The sequence below is a fragment of the Thunnus maccoyii genome, chromosome 17 (genome assembly GCF_910596095.1).
Source record: "Thunnus maccoyii chromosome 17, fThuMac1.1, whole genome shotgun sequence".
In the NCBI taxonomy this organism is placed as follows: Eukaryota; Metazoa; Chordata; class Actinopteri; order Scombriformes; family Scombridae; genus Thunnus; species Thunnus maccoyii.
The window spans coordinates 15,527,309-15,545,978 of record NC_056549.1 but is presented as its reverse complement, the minus strand read 5'-3'; the positions used below and the strand labels follow the sequence as shown (position 1 = coordinate 15,545,978).

General features: G+C 37.8%; 1 protein-coding gene across 1 annotated transcript in view; it reads left to right on the top strand.

The window, feature by feature from the left end:
* Positions 1 to 18,670, top strand: part of baalcb (BAALC binder of MAP3K1 and KLF4 b) — a 105,584-nt gene that overhangs the window by 50,562 nt on the left and 36,352 nt on the right. Inside the window, exon 5 of the mRNA XM_042390060.1 lies at positions 2,794 to 2,849. The gene's annotated coding sequence lies outside the window, so the exon portion shown is untranslated. The remainder of the gene's footprint in view (positions 1 to 2,793; positions 2,850 to 18,670) is intronic.

Sequence of the window (18,670 nt, the reverse complement as noted above, 5' to 3'; positions counted from 1 at the left end):
CAAAAGGTCCTCTCATTGCAACATTGCAACAAGGTGGAGGAACAGAGCAGGCTCCATGGAAGAAAACCCGCTCCCTTGGTGGAAATAAAGGGCTCATTCTAACAAAAACACAATGTTTCTTATTTTCAGGTGATTATACACTAATGAAAATATAATTATGATTATTATATGCCATTTCTGCCAAGTCCGTTCCACTAGATGCCGCTAAATTCTACACACACATATAGATAATGTAGTATGTCATTCAAATCCATTTTGCTTTACCCTGTCTGTCCTCTACAAATTAAGTTATTATAACTAAGGTTCATGAACATGACCACGCCTCTCTCTTGCTAATTCAATCACCTGTGCATATCTATATAGCATCACCTTCCTCAAATAATGGCTCAAGTCATTTTTTCAGGTTTCTCAGAAAACACAAAAAAATCATCATGGTGTGCATGCACCCCTAGGGATGTACAAGCTGCCTCTAGGCACTGCACAACAGGCATACTATAATACCAGTCAATTTATGTTATGATTACTAATATTATGTTCAAGTGAGATTTTCATTAAATAAAAACTCAAAAATAAAGGTGATCCTTTGTAATTTTTTAGTTATACACATAATTTCTAGCTGTTAGATTACAATACGATATTCAAATCTTTCTTAATTAGATAATGTAATGTGGAAAAAAATGAGACAAAAACTGTGGATGAAATATTGTTTAAAAGGCAGAAAAGAGTTAACAGAAAGCCTATCACTTGTAACAGCCACAGATTCTTGAGCCTTTCAACTCTTTGCTAAATGCTAGTTTAATGGACTTAGCTATTTTGCTGACTAAAATGCTGACTAAAAAGACTGAATAAAAAGACTAAACAACTACGCAATATGACGACTTAGTCACACTCTTGACATAGGCCATCATACTACAGGGGTAGAATCGCATGATCTGTTCAACTGAGGATGTAGGCTATTTTACCAGAGGTGGCCAGTATCATGAGGAGATGATTTAGGCAAAAAATCATTTTTGTCAAAAAATGACTTGGGTCATTATTTTAGGAAGGTGACGATAGGTGTGTTCAACCAAGTTCTCTCCTGTTTGTTTCAGTTCTCATGACCTCAACACACCATTCTTTTCCTCTCTCCCCTGTCAGTGGGCAGCATGGTGGTTCAGTGGTTAGCACTGTCACTTTACAGCAAGGAGGTCTTGGGTTTGGACCCTGGTTGTCCCAGGTCCTTTCTGTGCAGAGTTTGCATGTTCTCCTTGTGTGCGTGTGGGTTTCCGCTGGGTGCGCTGGTTTCCCCTCCCACTATCAAAGATGTGTGTTAGTGTTAATACGTCCATCTAATTCCTCTTCTTCCATTATAGGAACCACAGGGGGATGATGAAGGCAACGCTCATTGAGACTTGCCCCCATCCTGAGTCTCGCTCCCTGGACATTCCAGACGATTCATGACCTCCATTCATCCCCTCACACTCGACCCCCTTTATCCCTCTCCTCCACCACCAATCATCCCATCATACATGACCCCATCCAACCCTTCTCTAATCCTCTTGCCAAACCAAATAAACTGGTTTATACTGCACAAAAAGTGTGGTCTTTACTAGTGAACATACAAGTAAAAATAGCATGACCTTGAAATGTGTCAGTCAGTTTAGTGTTTCTGAAGGTAATCTATCTATTGATCTCTCTGTGCTACTTGATGAATGTTGTAAGCCTATACATGGGTGTTGAAGGTCAATAATGACATTCGACTGAATGACTCTTTAATGGCGCAGACTTTACAGTGTTTCATTTATCTACTGATACATTTGTTAATACTGGAACGAGATTGATCACGGCTGTTTATATATATCACGCACATGTGTGATGACAGCTGTGAACTGACCTGAAGGCTGCTGGGAACCTTCACAGAGAGGTTTTATGCTCTGTGGCTTATTTCAACAAAGACAATAAGAGGTTGCAAGGAGAGTAACCTTATAGGATCTGTTGAAGAAAGACACTATACTGTATGATCATTTTTAACCTTGATCTAATTTCCATAACCGTGGAATTTCTATTTTGAACTTTTGTTAGACTTGATGTAGGAAATGCTCTAGAGAGGAGAATAACAAGAGTTGCTAAAATGATTCATGACAGGTTCCCTGAACATAAAAACAAAATTAAATTCCTGAGAGGCCGCTGGGACAAATATTTTTGAATGTTTCCTCGACTGTTAGCTTCCAGTTTTGTCTTCATTATTTGTTGATAGCCTCAAACGAAAATGTGACCACACTTCAAAGGCACTGTGTTGTTAAGCTATTATAGTGCCAATTTCCTAAATTATGAGATATCATCCTTCCCCCGAATTTGGTAATAACACCATTTGAATTAAATTACCTGGATTGAATAAGATTGCTACCCAGGGGATGATATAGCTTTTACTGTTGTTGGATGAAAATTGTTCTGCAAAGCAAAAGCAAAGCCTGCTGAGCTGTACATAATCATGAAGTGCATACTCATAAAATTAACTGCTACTCCAGTATTAAAGAAATTAATTTGACCATGCTGCTCATTGCAGTTTTAAGCCATATTTTACTGAGACAGAACACATTAAATATACAATTTACTGTAGTGTGTGCACTAATTAGAGCTGTTATTTAATTTTCAGACTTGGTCTCATTGCGTCATTTTAACAGTTTTGTTATTGTATTTGACCAAAATGTGAATTGTCACAATATCAATTAAAAAAATTACAATTATTATGTTATCATTATATCTTTGAATCTGTTATTATTTGTATCACTCACTGGTCTTTCTTTTTAACAGGCAGAAACAGCCCTCAAAAGTACCATCTTCCTGACGAAGACAGGAAAGCTGGGGAGGTGAGTCATGTTATTGATTATGGAATTATGATTGGTTTAAATCCTGTAGCGTCATGTCTGGCTTGCAAAGCTAACAAACAATTGAGTTACTTGCATCCTGATCTCTGTGCCTTCGATGAATCCAGACTCATACCCACAACAATGCCATCCGTCTGAGCTGAAATGTAATTCAGGACTCAACAACATTTTTATTAACTGCAAAAATAATACGATGATAGGAAAGACTCTGCATGGTTAAACATGACTTACCCTTTCACCCCTCCATAGACAGTGTATTTATGAGAGGTGATTGCTTCAGACATTGCTTGATAGAAGTACAATGAAGAATAGATTAAATGTATTCAGCACTTTCATTGCACAGCTGAGCCTCCCGTCCTCCATGGTTATCAAAGTATGGCAAAAGGATTAGCTTCAGTTGGAATTCACTCTTATTCCCATTTTGCAGCTATTTTTAGAGAACAAGGTCACTGGAGCTGTTGTTTAATTGTGTTTTCCCTTGGTGGCAGCTATACTATTATTAGTGCCTTTTCTAGCCTGGATAGCTGTATTTTAAAAGACTGTACACCAGATTAAGACAACAGGTGACACCTGAACATATAGAGTACCAGTCAAAAGTTTGGACACATCTTCTCATTTAAGGGAATGGGAAGGTGTATCCAAACTTTTGACTGGTACTGTATCTAGCCTCATATAAGTTACAAACATGTAGTTTTAATTAGAATACAGTAATAGCCAGTAATTGCGTTTTATTCTAAAATCGTACAGCACAATACAGTAATCTCTCTAGTACAAACAATGCTGTAGACCCGTGGAGTGATGCCTCAGCACTAGCTCTCTCAAAAGTGTAGTTCGCACAACAGAATGTATACATGCAAAATTATTTTTAGTAGTAATTTCAAACTAAAAAGTTTGAGCAAAAAAATCTAAAAAATCTAAACTCAAACGCATCTCAAAGCGACAATTTTCATCTGTCACCACAGACAGTGTTTGGAGAGAGACATGAGCTTGAAAGCCTTGAAAAAGCCAGAGGGTTAAATTACTGTTTTCCAATGTCAAGAATAAACTCTCACACTCAAATACAAAACAAGTATTTATAATGACTTGTATAGTTACTGCTCCCAAACCTTGGACACAATCTTTCAAATTTGCTTTTCTATACTTTTCTTTACTCTTATAATTCAAGTAGTTAATTTTAAATGTAATGTTTTTAGTAGAAATACCAGTATAAAAGTGGACCATACTGTACATATTGTGAGTACAGGCTCTAGTGCTGCTAAACCACAGCAGCTTACTTATAATGATGATCATATCCCTATAAAATAACAACTTGACAGCAGTGAACCTCTTTTATATTGCAATATGTGATGTGTAATGATAAGAAGACAATAGAATCACTGGAACTAAGCCCATAATTGTAAGTGTGACAAATGTCTTCTCCTCTAGATATCTGGGGTTAAGGGGTGGACAAAACAAAACAAGCAGTTGTTTTCCCTTGATGGTAATTATGTCCCCTGCATGATCACTCACAGTCTGTCGATGGCCAAAACATCACAAACCCTGCACATAATGGAGGTTGATTGAAGGACCCATTTCCTCCGAGATCTAATTATTAATTATCGCCTGTCCGGGAAACTTGGAAGTGTTCACATTTCATGGATAACAGTAACCTCGTAGGGTGATGGGTGGCTGCCCGACAGTGGCTGTTGTGACGTGTTAAGTGTGGCCAGTGTGTTTCATGCCAGTTGATGTTTTCAGAGTAGGGACTTGTCACAGGCACCGACAAAGCTCCTCACCTGTGATGACACACTGAGGAACCATTATTCATAGCTGTCTTGCTCTCACAGTCACACACACAGTATTCAGAGCCACAAGAGCCACCCAAATGCTGAGACACAAAAAATATAAATGTGAAAGAATAAGGTCTGACTGTAGGGATCATAGGTCATAGGCTGGAATACAATACAATATTTCAAAAATCATGCACAGTATATTGTAATAAGAAGTCAGTACAAGTTTGTGTGGAGTCTATCAGTTCGTTTGTGATAATATAGACCCAATTAACTAGCAGTTTATTTGCAAGTGATCTCATCTCTCTCAGGCTCTCTAGTAAATGAGCATGATCTATTATACTCTACCTCGTAGTGGACAGATTTCATGTTGATATAAATGTTCTCACTTTCACTAATTTGATCCTGGCCAGTAAAATTAGACATGATCTATAAATAATGTTTTCTATGACAGTTTGATTAGGTACTCTGGTGTTTTTGACCATTAAAGGTGCTGTTGATTATTTAAAGATCAGGTAACCATAAAGTTTTTATTTTGTGTTCTACCAGCACCTGTACGAGGATACCATACCACTATTAAAACTTAGAGTACGTTTAAGTTTAATTTGGCTGAAATGCAGATGTGACGCATTTTGCCCTGATTAACTGACCTGCATTTGTTTTTACAGCAGTGACTAAACCATCTGACATGGTAGACATGATGGATGACAGAGTTTTTAGAGGGGAGTCAAGATCACACTCTTTCTTGTAAAGTGGTTAATTAGGATGCTTTGTCTTTGACATGGCCAACATAGACCTTTGCAGAGGAACATGACTTGGCATCAACATTTTGGCTGACTTATTTTGGCCCTCCCTGTCACTTGTGTATACAACTTAATGATGGAGCCAGATGTTAATTTGAAGGCACCACTGAGTTGTATCAGAGACAGCAGCTATATTGTAATTACCATCTGTTGAGGATCATACCAACACGATCAGTTTTTAGTAAAATCCATATGGCATTGCCATAGGAAACCAGATTGGTCAATAACTTACCATCCACTTTGACCAAATGGTTTTTGGGGAGAATGGAAATGGCTGTTACATTAATCTCTTAAACTCCACAAGGACGCCGGCGTCCTCTGTCTTTCAGAGGCTCGGATTTAAAGCTAGAGTGAAGGTATTGGTTTCATATGAAACTAGGCAACCTAAGACATCCACTGGTACCAACCATGTCTAGCTTGTCAGGAAAGGGGATAAATAATGGCCCAAAGTTAGGCTAAATTTTGGCAAGGAAAAAACCGGCATGGCCATTTTCAAAGGGGTCCCTTGACCTCTCACCTCAAGATATCTGAATGAACATGGCTTCTATGGGTACCCACAAGTCTCCCGCTTACAGACATGCCTACTTTATGCTAATACCATGCAAGTTGGGGTAAAAACAGTGCAGTTGTTTGCATGCAGTATAGATGTGTTATTTTCACCTATTCTAAAAATGGTGTATTTGAATATTTCTGTATACTTGACCTCACTGTATAAAATTACCTATTGTGACCTCTAGGATAATCACAGCCTCATGAAACTACAACCACAAACTAGAGCCCAAGGGTATTCAGAGGATGTATTGCCCTCCTAGGTATATTGACAATAAGGGATTTCTGAGCAATTTCCAGAACAGAGATGCTTGTCATCCAATCACCAAAAAATGCAATTCTTACAGAAATCTCCAGATGTCAAAAGTTTTTGATACCAAATCACAGCATGGATTTTTCTATGGTTTTCCTCAAGGTCATGGTGTCTTAATGTGGAATTTCGGAGGGATGTTTGACCATTTTTATCAATTCTTGAGTGGTCAAAAATGGTTAAATTTTTGTACAAAATCTGTGTAACGAATGGTATCAACACAAAAATTGCTGCCACAACTTATGAGACATAATGTCCCAAAAATATGAAAAGGTAGCACATCTCAAATGTCCTAGTCAAGGAGGAAGCACAGAGCCCTCTTCAGAGCAAAGGCTCTGTGCTGAAACATGTAAGAGTTTTTTTAATTGTGATGTGAGCCAAATAATCAAGTGAAATGTTAGTATTTTGTCCTCCTTGACTAGGAAATTTGAGATGTGCTACCTTTTCATATTTTTGGAACATGCTCACTGGATCTTGCGTTTACCACTCCACTGAGAATCCCATTGTTGAAGCATAACCTCCTTCTCCAATTCAATGTCATCATTTTTAAGCCCTTATACACTCTAAACTTTCAAAATTTCAATAGGCGCCTAACCAAAAGACGATGTTTATTACAGATTTATGACTAGAAAAACTTGACACACAGTGCTGAGCTGCATGTGTAATTATTCTTCAGGTTCCCAGCTTTCAGATTATGTATATCACTTCTATGTGGCATACAATGTTGACCTTCTATTTCCCCCTAAAGATCCCCTGCCACCCCCCGATAAAAAAGACAAAAATGGGTCTATGGTAAGGAGAGGGGAGTGAAAGAGGTTAAAAGTGGCTTTGAGCAATTGAGTTCTTGTGCTCTCTGCAAATTTAATAACATTAGTTCCTGTTTGAGGTAAAAAGAAAATGATGTCAAGCACAGAAACAAAGACACAAAAAGACTAATTCCAAGTCTATGTTTTAAGTAAATTTGCTTTTGTTTGACCAGTTTGCAATTTGTATGACCTTGCTGAAATCTCACCTGCACACCTGGTTGTGAGGAAACAAGAAAGACAATGTGGCTTCAAACTGAATGTCATGTCATTCTGTTCTTTTCTCACATTGCCTACACCTGTAGTGAAACAAGGGCATACAACAGCCTGTAATCCACTTTTGCTTATATTTTGTTCTCTTGAGGGCTTACATCACGCAACATTGTAGACTTGTTAGGAAATTTGCCTCATCCATCAAATAATATGGACCTGGATTAAGCGGGACAGGTGTTGTCACTGCAATAGGCAAGGCTCTCCTGTAGTATCAGCTGTTACTTCCAATGTATAGTGGCAGCATTCACAATGTAGGATGAATCTTAACTCCACCATGTCTGATTCAGGTCTACCGATAGTACAAAGTTTAAAAAACATTGTTAAAAAGGAAAAAAAAACTGCCACCTGCTTCACTGATGCGAGAGATTGGCCTCGACACTTCAACAGGCACCAGCACCATCCTTGCAATAATAATGAATCGCTTTATGCAAAGCCCTATTAGTGGATGTGCTCACACTAATAATGGGATCCAGTTACTTTCTCTCCCAGTGGCTGTCATGTAATGCAGCCCTGTCTTTGATCTCTGCACAGTCTTTGCACCGGACACCCTAATTGGTCTTTGATAGGCTTTGGCTTTGATCGTGCCCTGCAGGCACAGCAGCTCAACGTTTCTCAAAAGAAATAAAATAACAAACCTCATCTTTCATCATGAGTGTATGTGTACATTTGGGTAATCATAATCATTGTCAAAAAATAAAAAAAATACAACAGAGGCATGTTGGACACTAGTCTGAGTCAGACTGGTTCATGATGTGCTCCACACTTGATCAAAAACAGTTTGTAATATGTTCTGGGTTGAGAGAAGTCAAACCTTTTCTCTTCCAGGGAATGATGATTGATTGTGGAGTGTCCAGAGGCTGATATGGCCCCGGCAGTATTTTACACTGTCCTGCTGTCAGCACAGGTGCCCACTTCTGGCTACAGGAGAAAACCTTATTCAGCTTTATTAGTTAAAACAATGTATTTTCTTGAAGTGGCTCATAAACTTTAAAAAAGTTAAAAGTTGACAGACTCTGGAGGACTTGTACAGTACATCCTCCTGTATCTCTGTCCTGTTGCAGCTGATGTGATGTAGTGAGCGTTAACCATTAACCTAATTGACCATGAGCTGCTAAATTTCAGGTCTTTCTTTCTTGCTCCAACTGCTGAGAAGTGCACTAAAGAGGCAGGGAGAAGAGAAACTTGTGGTCTCACGTAAAATTTTTGACAGTTTGCCAAACTTCATCTGCTCAAACAGGGAATAAAAGTTAAGGTTTCTTTTTCAAGAGAGATAAAGAAAAACAATGAAAGTAATACTCAATGCAATTCAGTCATATATTTAGTGTGTCAAGTAGTCAAGTACATGCAGACAAACACATCCATGCTTTAAAAGTAGTAAAGAGGCCGCAACAAATGTGAAAGTGTGATACAACATTTTTTTATAAGGTTAATACCAGGAATTAGCCATAGCCCTGTGATTTGATGCAATAATTACTGTATTCAAGCTGTAGTAGAGGAGTGCAGTACACTACAGAGATTACTTCAGTATAGCTGTAAAGACAAATGCAATGCAATTCATTTCCTTTCTTGTTGTTGAAAATCAGCCAGCTTTTTGATATAAATCACAATGGTGAGTATGAAATTTATCTTCTGTAATAAAAAAGCAAGACCCTGAGGTACAAAGCATCTATTGGCTTCAAAGCAGCAGGAGCCAGTACTGTATGAAAAAAAGTCTCATATTTATTTATTTAATTGTTTTTGTGTTTGTTTATTTAGTCATTTATCAAAGAGCTGCATGCTTTGTTTCTGTATAAATTCAGTGATCGACAGATGTTTTTATAAGGTGAACATGGCTATTTAATGATAAACGCATCTAGCCATACATATTCCTAGATGTGTGTATAATTAATATGGACACTGTTCCATTTATTGTACTGATACTGATATTTTCAGTATTGCTGCATTTTAACAATATAGAAGACAAATAACAGTTTGCTATTAAATGTTTTCTCATATTTCAAAGGACTTGATGGTGACAACAGAGAAGTCAGTTTAGATTTTTACCAAGAAGCTTTCTCAGAAATTAGCACACAACTAGAAAACACAACTTTATTGCTTGAAATTACTGTACATTATATAATACTGGGTTGAACATTGTTTCTGATTTGCAAATAAAAGAAATGTGACTGACAAAAGTTATATGGTTTTGGCTTGTACAAAAGAAGCAGATATGTTATCTGTATAAAAGTCATCTATACAGAGCAATCCTGTTTCCCTCAATGCTCCATTAGTCTGGGATGGAAGAAATAGAACTGTTTGATAATTTAAAAGCTTAATTTATCTGATTTAAGATCCTCAAAAGGTTACTCAAACTATAATTATTACTGATCTGTTTGGTGCAGGGTTTTAATCTTTAGAAAACGAGATGACAAGTGGAGAGATGGTTTATTAACAGCCACAGTTTCCGTCTTTTGCCACAGAGGAGAGATATTTGGCAAAACTTCCCAGGGTAAGTCCACTTCCCAGAAGACTGAATTTGGTTGATCCTTATCATATCTGAACCCTGGAAGTCCATGTTCTTTTGAAGATTAATTAGCGATATACAATACGATGTGTCTTGTATAACTGACCGAACGTTTAAGATATTATTAACTAGATATACCAAGGCATATGAAATAACTTTCAACCAGAACGCCAAGGATTTCTGAATATTATTGTGTACATCAGATATGGAACTGATAGAACTAGAAGACTGAGAGGCTCGTTAATTAAACAGTTGCAACTTAAAACACTGTGAATTCATGTTGTCACAAATGTAGCTTAGTGAAAGTTCAGTCAGAAAGACTATCTTTTGCATGATCAGATCTGTAGTATTATTTCTCAAACCATCTGTCATTCCCATTCTTCACGCATGCTTACTCATAATTTCCTTGCTGTCATTCCCCTTGGCGTCAATTAAGACATTAGCTGTTCACATCAGCTGGTCACATCTAACCAATAGCACAGTGACACACCTTCACTGTCAGCCTATGGTGCTGTTTTGCGTGCCCCACCACCTCCCATCACCGCCCAGTCTTCGCAGATTCATCAGTGCATCATTTCATCATCCTCGTCAGCCTTATCAGTGTCAGCAGAAGTCATCAGCCACCACAACCCGTGTCTAGACTCCATGGGGGGATTTATCTTGCTGCTGCTCAGGACTGATGTCCCTTGATTCAAAATCTCCCTGTAGAGTCTAAGTGCCAAAGACGTTTGGCAACACTTAATCATCAATATCATCTGTATAAATAATTCTTTTTGCTTCATTCACTTGTCTCTCCTGATTTAACTAAAAGATTTAAAGTGGAAGATTCAGGAAATACCACTGGAAATGTAGGCTTCCTCTTAGTGTCATGTTTAATGTTCTCTCCAACAAATGTGCAATTATTTTTCTTAAGCAGTTTTACTTTGTCTAAAAGTGCAACTTAAATGTTGCAAGAAATATTAAAATTCCTTTGATGTTTGGGGGACTCTACCCATAATTTAGGATCCAACTCAGGGAGCCGTACTGAGAACTGAGAGCACAGTTGTCACTGAAGTTTGACTACAGACTCTCAGGATATATTACACTTTGTAGTTGTACAGTGAGTGGGCATCATGGATCACATACTGTAGCACTGTACTTTTTTTTATCAAGGAGCAAGTTTTGTTATTTATCTAATCAGGCAGGAAATCTGTCAAATCTGTGAGAAATGTTGTTGCTGTTGCTTCTCGTTTTTGGTTTTGCGACTTCTGTACTGTACTGGCTGCTACTGCATTAATGTTAGTGCCATGATGTGATGTATATAATAGGAAAGTTGTGTTAATCTGATTGAAAAGGACCAATTCAGCGTGAAAAATCTTAAATTCTACATGAGAAATGCTAAACTGATTGATAGAGACACTATAGGAAATGCAAATGTGATGTTTAGGTGAGAAGAAAAGCTAAAAATGTTGGTTTTACTTGAGACAAATAATTGTGCTAAAATGTGAATTTCTATAGAAAAAAGCTGCTATTCCATCTCCAGCACAGCACGCTGTATTACCCAGAGGGCAGACCGTTTGGTCAGTGAACTCAAACAATGTACAAAATCCCTCATATAGACCCACTGTGACCAATAGATAGATCAACACCAGAAAATAAGCCCGAGCATGTTTATCAGAGAGCCTCTTCAGATCGGTGCCCTTTCAAAGCAGCTTTAGAAAGCTCCCACTGGGCAATCGAGGGGAATTATATGTCATTTTTTTTCTCAGAAATGAAATCCGCCTGTTTCTGAGAGTTAAAGCTTTGTGGGCAAACAGTAAAATCAGCAGCGGCATTGTATGGAGTTCCGCTCTCCACAATGGGGATTATGGTGTGATAAAGCTGCAATAACACACGTTGTTGCTGATAGTGTGGGGATGGATGCAATATATAACAGACATTGTAATATCAACATGATGCAGGGTATCTCCTGCGAAAGCTTAACTGAGAAACTTGGAATAATTGCTGGCTGACATCGACTAGGCTGTATTTTCTGGAGTAATTTGATTGAGTTGAGATAAGGAAATCTAAACAGAATTTATCTCAGTGATTTAGACCAGTGGTCCCCAAACGTAATACATTAAATGTATTTCTTTCAATTTCTTCGATTAACATGAGCTTGTATTTAATATGCAGCCTACAAGGAAAACAACAAACAATTAAGACCCAAAAAATATTGCAGGCATTTTAATGGGACCTGAACTGCTGTTGACGTGGAGAGAGAACAGCATGCAGGTCTGACTGCACTGATAGGACGTCTCTTTTTTTTTTCATGTTTACCAATGATCAGAAAGCCACATCACACAAATATGAATTTGGGGAAATATAACACTACAGTGAATGCGCACTGATGGATATCTGTCGTCCACAAGCAGCTGTCCGTTAAGTGTTAGTTGTCAGTCAGCTCAGATTCAGCCGTCTGTGTTGAGAGCTAATCATTTTTCCAAAACTGACCCTTGACTAAGCTCCGCTCCCCTTAGTGACTGTTGCTACTCCCTTCAATCTTCATGTTCTCACACCGCATGCACAGTTTATATTGATAACTCGGGCTAATTTACCACTCATCATTTTTGAAACAATGGGTCCTTGACCTCAGACAGAGACAGATAAAAGCAGCTTCTCATTTCTAGTCCGTCTAGTCAACTGTCTGTCAGCTAGCTAGCTAACTGAGCTAGCTTTACTGTTAAATCTGAGACAGCTAACTTCTAGTTTAGCCCTCCAGCTAACTTGAATGGGGGATAAAACAGTTCAATCATGTGGCTTTTATAGACTTTCAAAATGTGATTGGACCAAATGGATCAAATTCTGATAGTGAAACAAGTCTTTTCATAGGGGTTGTGACACTCAAAAAAATGTATCTGCTGATTTACAGAAGTCTCTTTCACAATGTAAGTCTGTGAGGAAAAATTTTTTTTGGGCCAGTGCACATCACATGTGTAATTACAGTTTGGCCGCTATTGGCTGCATTCCTGTATCCAGTTCTCTTTATACATCCATGGTATATGTTCCCAAATCCCATAAAGAACAGGAAGGAGCTGCTAACATTACCCTAAACTCAGATAGCACCCAGGACAACACTGACTTCCACAGGAGGAGAAATACTACACAATTGATGTGAACAGAGTTTTTTTTTTTAATGTAGCCTTAAACCTCACAGAGTGATTAAGTTATTTAATGATATGCTCCTTGGCTTTGGAAGTAACATAATGCTACTACTGTAGGTAGTGTAATGGGAAATTGCTGATCACTCAATAAACACACAAAGAGAGCATTGTCAGGTTATGAAATAATGTAATCAAATAATACAATCAGAAGTATAATGCATCATAGTTCTGGAGACAAAGATACATACCACCTAGCTATCTTTTCTTTGTCTGAAAGGTTGGCACTTAACCAGTCCCTTAAATACTACTTGTAGAGAATTTAAGACATCTGTTTACTAACCTTACAGGTCAGCAACCAACCCTCAGATAGAAACATAAGTCAAAAGTTCAGCTAATCTCGGAACAGTCTTTCTTCACGACCATATATGACAGTACATAAGCATGCACCAAGTAGCATCACAAAATAACATTACTACTATATTAAATTAAAGACAAACCACACTATCCTGTAAAAGCTTATCAGTTTTACAAATAAACATCTACATAACTATAGTTTATCTATCACTGGCTCAGGTAAGGGTAAAACAGAATAAACTTAACTGTTAAACACACAACTGCCTCATCTTACACAGCAAAGAACTAAGTTTAGAATAGACATGGCACAGAGGATTTTAGAACATGTGTGAAACACAAACCAACACTAAACTGAACTTAAACACTATCTGAAACATGTATGATATACTCAAGAAATACATCAAATGATAACCTATTATTCAGTTTTCTCTTACAGTAGAAAGCTAGTTAACTGCAGTTTACACTTCAGCAGATGATCACACCGTTTAATCCATTCCTTGCAATTTTGCTCTAAGCCTAAGAACAAAAAAACCCTCAAAACTCTATAAATGCAGAGTATCGCTGTTACTGCAGCACCCTGCGCACCGCTTTAGACATAGTGGTTTAAATGAACTAAAATCATCCATGAGATAACCCTTTAAATTTTCCTGAATCTTTAGCTAAACTAGTTAAATAATTACATATGAGAGTACTAAATGTGCAGATTTGACTGTGGCGATATGGTAGACATGTTAAATTGGTAAATAATCTGTTCTCCACTCAGGCAATTATTTGTTTAAAATCTTGCTAGAGGCTCTGCCCTTGAAGTTTCCACATTCATTTCTGCAGTGAAATAGCACACACATTGTCACATTGTCTGCCACATCGTTACAGTCATTCAAATTGTCTGACAACAAATGCAGGGGGCAGATTCAGTTTATGTCCATTCGCATACAAAAGCCAGTCAGTTTCCTCCTAGTTTAAAATGTCTAAGTGACCCTGCTTGACCTGTGTTATTCTTCACTTTCTATTTATTATTGAAACTTTGTATTTTGAAAAGAAAACATCAACTTGAGATGGGGCCCCTTATGTTGAATTTGCTACAATACACATTGGTGATGATTTGTGACAGGCAAGTCAAATCTTTTTGTCGCATCATAAGAACCAAATCAATACCTCAAAATGAATTGAATCTTTAAGATTCAGATTTGTGAGTGTTGTCCAAGATAAAGGTTCAGGTGCGTATAGCAAGGCTAACTAATTGGTATGCAGCTTTGAGGGCAAAGCAGCTAATAGTTTTTTTTTCCTAAGTAAAAGTGGAACTAACTTGAAATATCATGATTGATATGGGCATATGGAAAATCCATTACATCAGTTGATTCTTTGCTTTTTTTCTGCACTCTATATTGGACACAGTGTGGAGAACCAAATTCCTTGTTGGATTTGATTGATGTCACCACTCAGTGTAATGGTCAAACCATGAAGCTGCCAGTGCACATGATTAAAGTTAATTATCCAGCTGTTCTGGGACTTTCGTGGCTATAGAAGATAAGAGTGCAGGACCGTATGGAGACTTTCTGAAACATTGACCTCTGCCAAGCCTACCTGCACATGCATGTGGATTACAACTCAAGACAGCGTTAGACGTCTCCTTATAAAAGTAAACGTTACCAAAGGAAGGCTTCCCTTGGAAAAAACTTGAAGGTACAGTTGCAGCCCCACCTCCCAATACCCCAAAAGTCAGGGTTTGTTTTGTTTTAATTTTATAATTGGCAAAATAAGATGTTCTGTAATTTTAAAATGATCCAGCTCATATTTCATGTCAGAGTTAAATATGTGACCAGTATACTGTGTCTCCACATAATTACCTCTACCTCAATTTGAGGTATGAAGCTCCTGTTGGGAGGCCCACTTTGAATAATTCAACTTTAAATTAGTTTTTCGATTATCTTTCGATATGAATGCTATGAATTATTTATCAGTAATTGTTGCAACTCTATTTGGTTCCTGATGGCAAATGTATTACTTTGTTTCATTATGAAAAACTAAAGCTGCAAGGCACACAACGCTCAGAAAATGTTTTGTTGTGCAGAAACCACAAGAAGTGCCGACTCTGTCAATGACAACTGACTGCGAATTGCTAGAAGGATGGAGGCATTTTTTTTTAAGGCTTTTTGTTTACAGATCAATTTTCAGTATTTTAAGGAAAGAATGGTAAACAAGTGAACTGGCTAAACAGACAATAGGAACTTGCTGCAGTTTGAGTGAACTTCAAATTACCAACACATCATCCCCTTTTACACAGTCATCTATCATATAGAAAACCAGTCACACATACTTTGCATTACAGCCTCTGATCTTGGTTGCTCACGGTGCAGATATCCCAACTGTATGGAAATTCATCATGATGTATCCCCGAAAAGGTGTTATTATGAGCTATCATGGAAAAGGACCGACCCTGATCTTCAAACACCAGAGGGGAACCTTCAGGGCCTTCCAGGCCTTCAGAGAGGGATTTTAAATGTTAAATTTTTATTCTCTTTCACAAAATAATTATTCTCTTCTAATTATAATTTTAGCCTAATTTTCTATCAAGTTTGGTTCAGAAATGAAAGGGTTACTGTCCTTAAACCATGAAAATAGAGTTATCCAATCAGATTTTTTTTGTTGTTGTCTCTAGGCAGAGAAAATGTTAGCTGGCTCACTCACTGGTTAGGCCTTCATAACTGGAGGAGAAAACCACAGCCATCATAGTGTGTGTTTGTTTAGAAAGTCACGGGTGAATTAACCAATCACATTTTGATGTATAGTGGGTGAGACTAAAAATCATCCCCCTAGGCCCTCCCAAAGGCCAGAGCCAGGGTTGCCAGGTCTGCGGTTTCCAATGGAATTGGGCTACTTTTGAAGTGTTGCCGCGGGTTGATTTTTTTGTCTGCTGGTTGGGTAGACTTATTTTGCATGCATATTACATGAATAATATCTATGAATAGAAATCCATATTTTAAATGAAATAATTTATTTATACCCAAAACCTACCAAATTGATTCCAGATCAGCACGCACACACACACCAACACGCCACCCATGTACATACACACACACACCATGTGCTGTAATGCTCTCTACCGCCCGGCACCCACCTCTCGATCTCAACTCTGGAAAACTGCTTTTAATGCTGGCACACTATTCATTTATGGTGTTACTTACTAGATATTACAATACATATACAATGATAGCAAAGCTGTTGGACTTAAAAAACAGTGTGTATGGTTTGGGAGAAACATATTTTGAGTTCTGGTATTGGGATGGTTTTTGGGCTGGTTTTGATTGGCTTTTGTGGTGGTTTTGCCACACAGACCTGGCAACCCTGACCAGAGCTTAGCTATCTTGTAGCCTAGCTCACCGCATATGGTGTAGTTATGTTCGTCATGTCATAATGCAAGGCCCTCTTGTCATGTTGTTTGTTTGGTGATACTGCTGTTACATCTTAAAAGTTATTATGGGTTCATAAAGACCGTTTAGTGTATTCATCTAGTAATTGTTTTAAGTAATAGTGTAACACTAACTCTGCTAGCTTTGCCCATTTTTCGATGGGATTTCCCATTGAATTAATATGTTGTTAGCATCATGCTAGGCGAGGATTAGTGTCCTGTCAGCCAGTCCACCTGGAAACCTATTTGCAAAGTAGTAGTTTATTGAAGATTTAAGCAACAGACTAAACGAGTTTGGAGAGAAATGTATTTTTCTTTCATTTGTACATGAATAATAACAGCACACATGACTGTTGTAGTTTTGTTTGTTTGAGAGAGAGAGAGCTGCAAGTGTCACTGTTTGAGTGATTTTTGTGATTATTCTGAGTGATAAATGTATTCTTTTCTTTGATTTTGAAACAGTAGCCTTATGTTGTTGTTATTTAGCCTTTCTGGGGCTATTGCATGGTTAAATCAAATTATTTTATTTAATGAAAAAAATTGCCCCCTTGCAATTTTTAACAACCCCCCCACCATCACGTCATCCTGGTGCCGGGCCTGTAAGAGACAAAGGCTTTTGATATCCATTAACAAGATATATAAATATTATATATATATTCTGGGTGGCCAGATTCCAGTTGTTATCTTCATATGGTGTTCATTTTGTAGCCTAAATGATCTCTGTGTTTTCTGTGACTTGTTTTTTCATTGAGTAGGTATAGAGAAGACGCCCGAGGTTAAAATGATTACCATGCCTATTCTTGGTTACCTTACGTCATGGTTATTTTAAGTGTTACAGTCACTTATCCCTCGCAAAATCTTTTGCCCTGTTGCTGATTTTTTGGTGTGCGTGTTTTTTTGAGGGGAGTGGGGGTTGCTCTGTAATCTCAGACCCTCCGTAATTTAAATTTTAGGGCTGGACATGATGAGCATCAATACCCTTGATTTTTCTTCTGATTGCATCACACTGATTGCTCAATAGTGCACTTGGCGCTCCGTTATTATTATAGTTAGGCCAAAAGTAATTTTGTAGTCAACCAAAAAGACTTAAACTTTCAAGCAGCCATTGTTTGCCGCTTGTATTACTGTCATGCAAATGTTCATGTTACTACCTAGGCCAACACTGCAAATGGTGTACAGCATATTTTTGGCCTCAACTATCATATGATGGTTCAGTCAACAAAGTCTTTTTTACACATTTATTTCAATTTGAAAAGACATTTTGATCCAAGCTGGGTGTTAATACAACAACAACAAAAAAAAAAATTCCATCAAATGTTGGTTTCCAGCCTTGCACTTATAGAACACCATACAGTATAGTGATACAATGCTTAGTCAAACCCATCGGGTACAAGGTCAGAGAACAAAACTCCATGAGGTTTTTCTGCATTATTTTAGCTGTAATTTCCACCTTACTTTTTTTTGCATGATAAATTTTAATGATGTCAAATTACAGTTCAAAGCCAGGTATAGCAATTCAAATTTGTTAATTGTTAAAACCGTGCCAGTTATCAAATAATATGATTTTTACCTTTGATTTACTGAACGAGCTCCTAATCTAATCAGTCGTAAAGGTTTAGCAAATATCAGGCAGGACAGAAGGGGAAGTATTGTGTATTGTGACTGACATGTGACTTCCAGCTACAAGCTATGTGTCATCCTGCTATCAGCGACTTGAATCTGGATGTGCCTGTAACATTTGTCGCTCCAGGTAACACTAAGGGCTAACGTTATAATATTATACAGATCTGTCAGATGTGCAGGATCTGAAGCTGTTGACAAGCACCCCTGACAGAGAGACGTTAGCGGATGAGAATGTCACATGCCAATATTTTCTGTAATCTCACCAGCTGCTCTGAAGGAAATGGA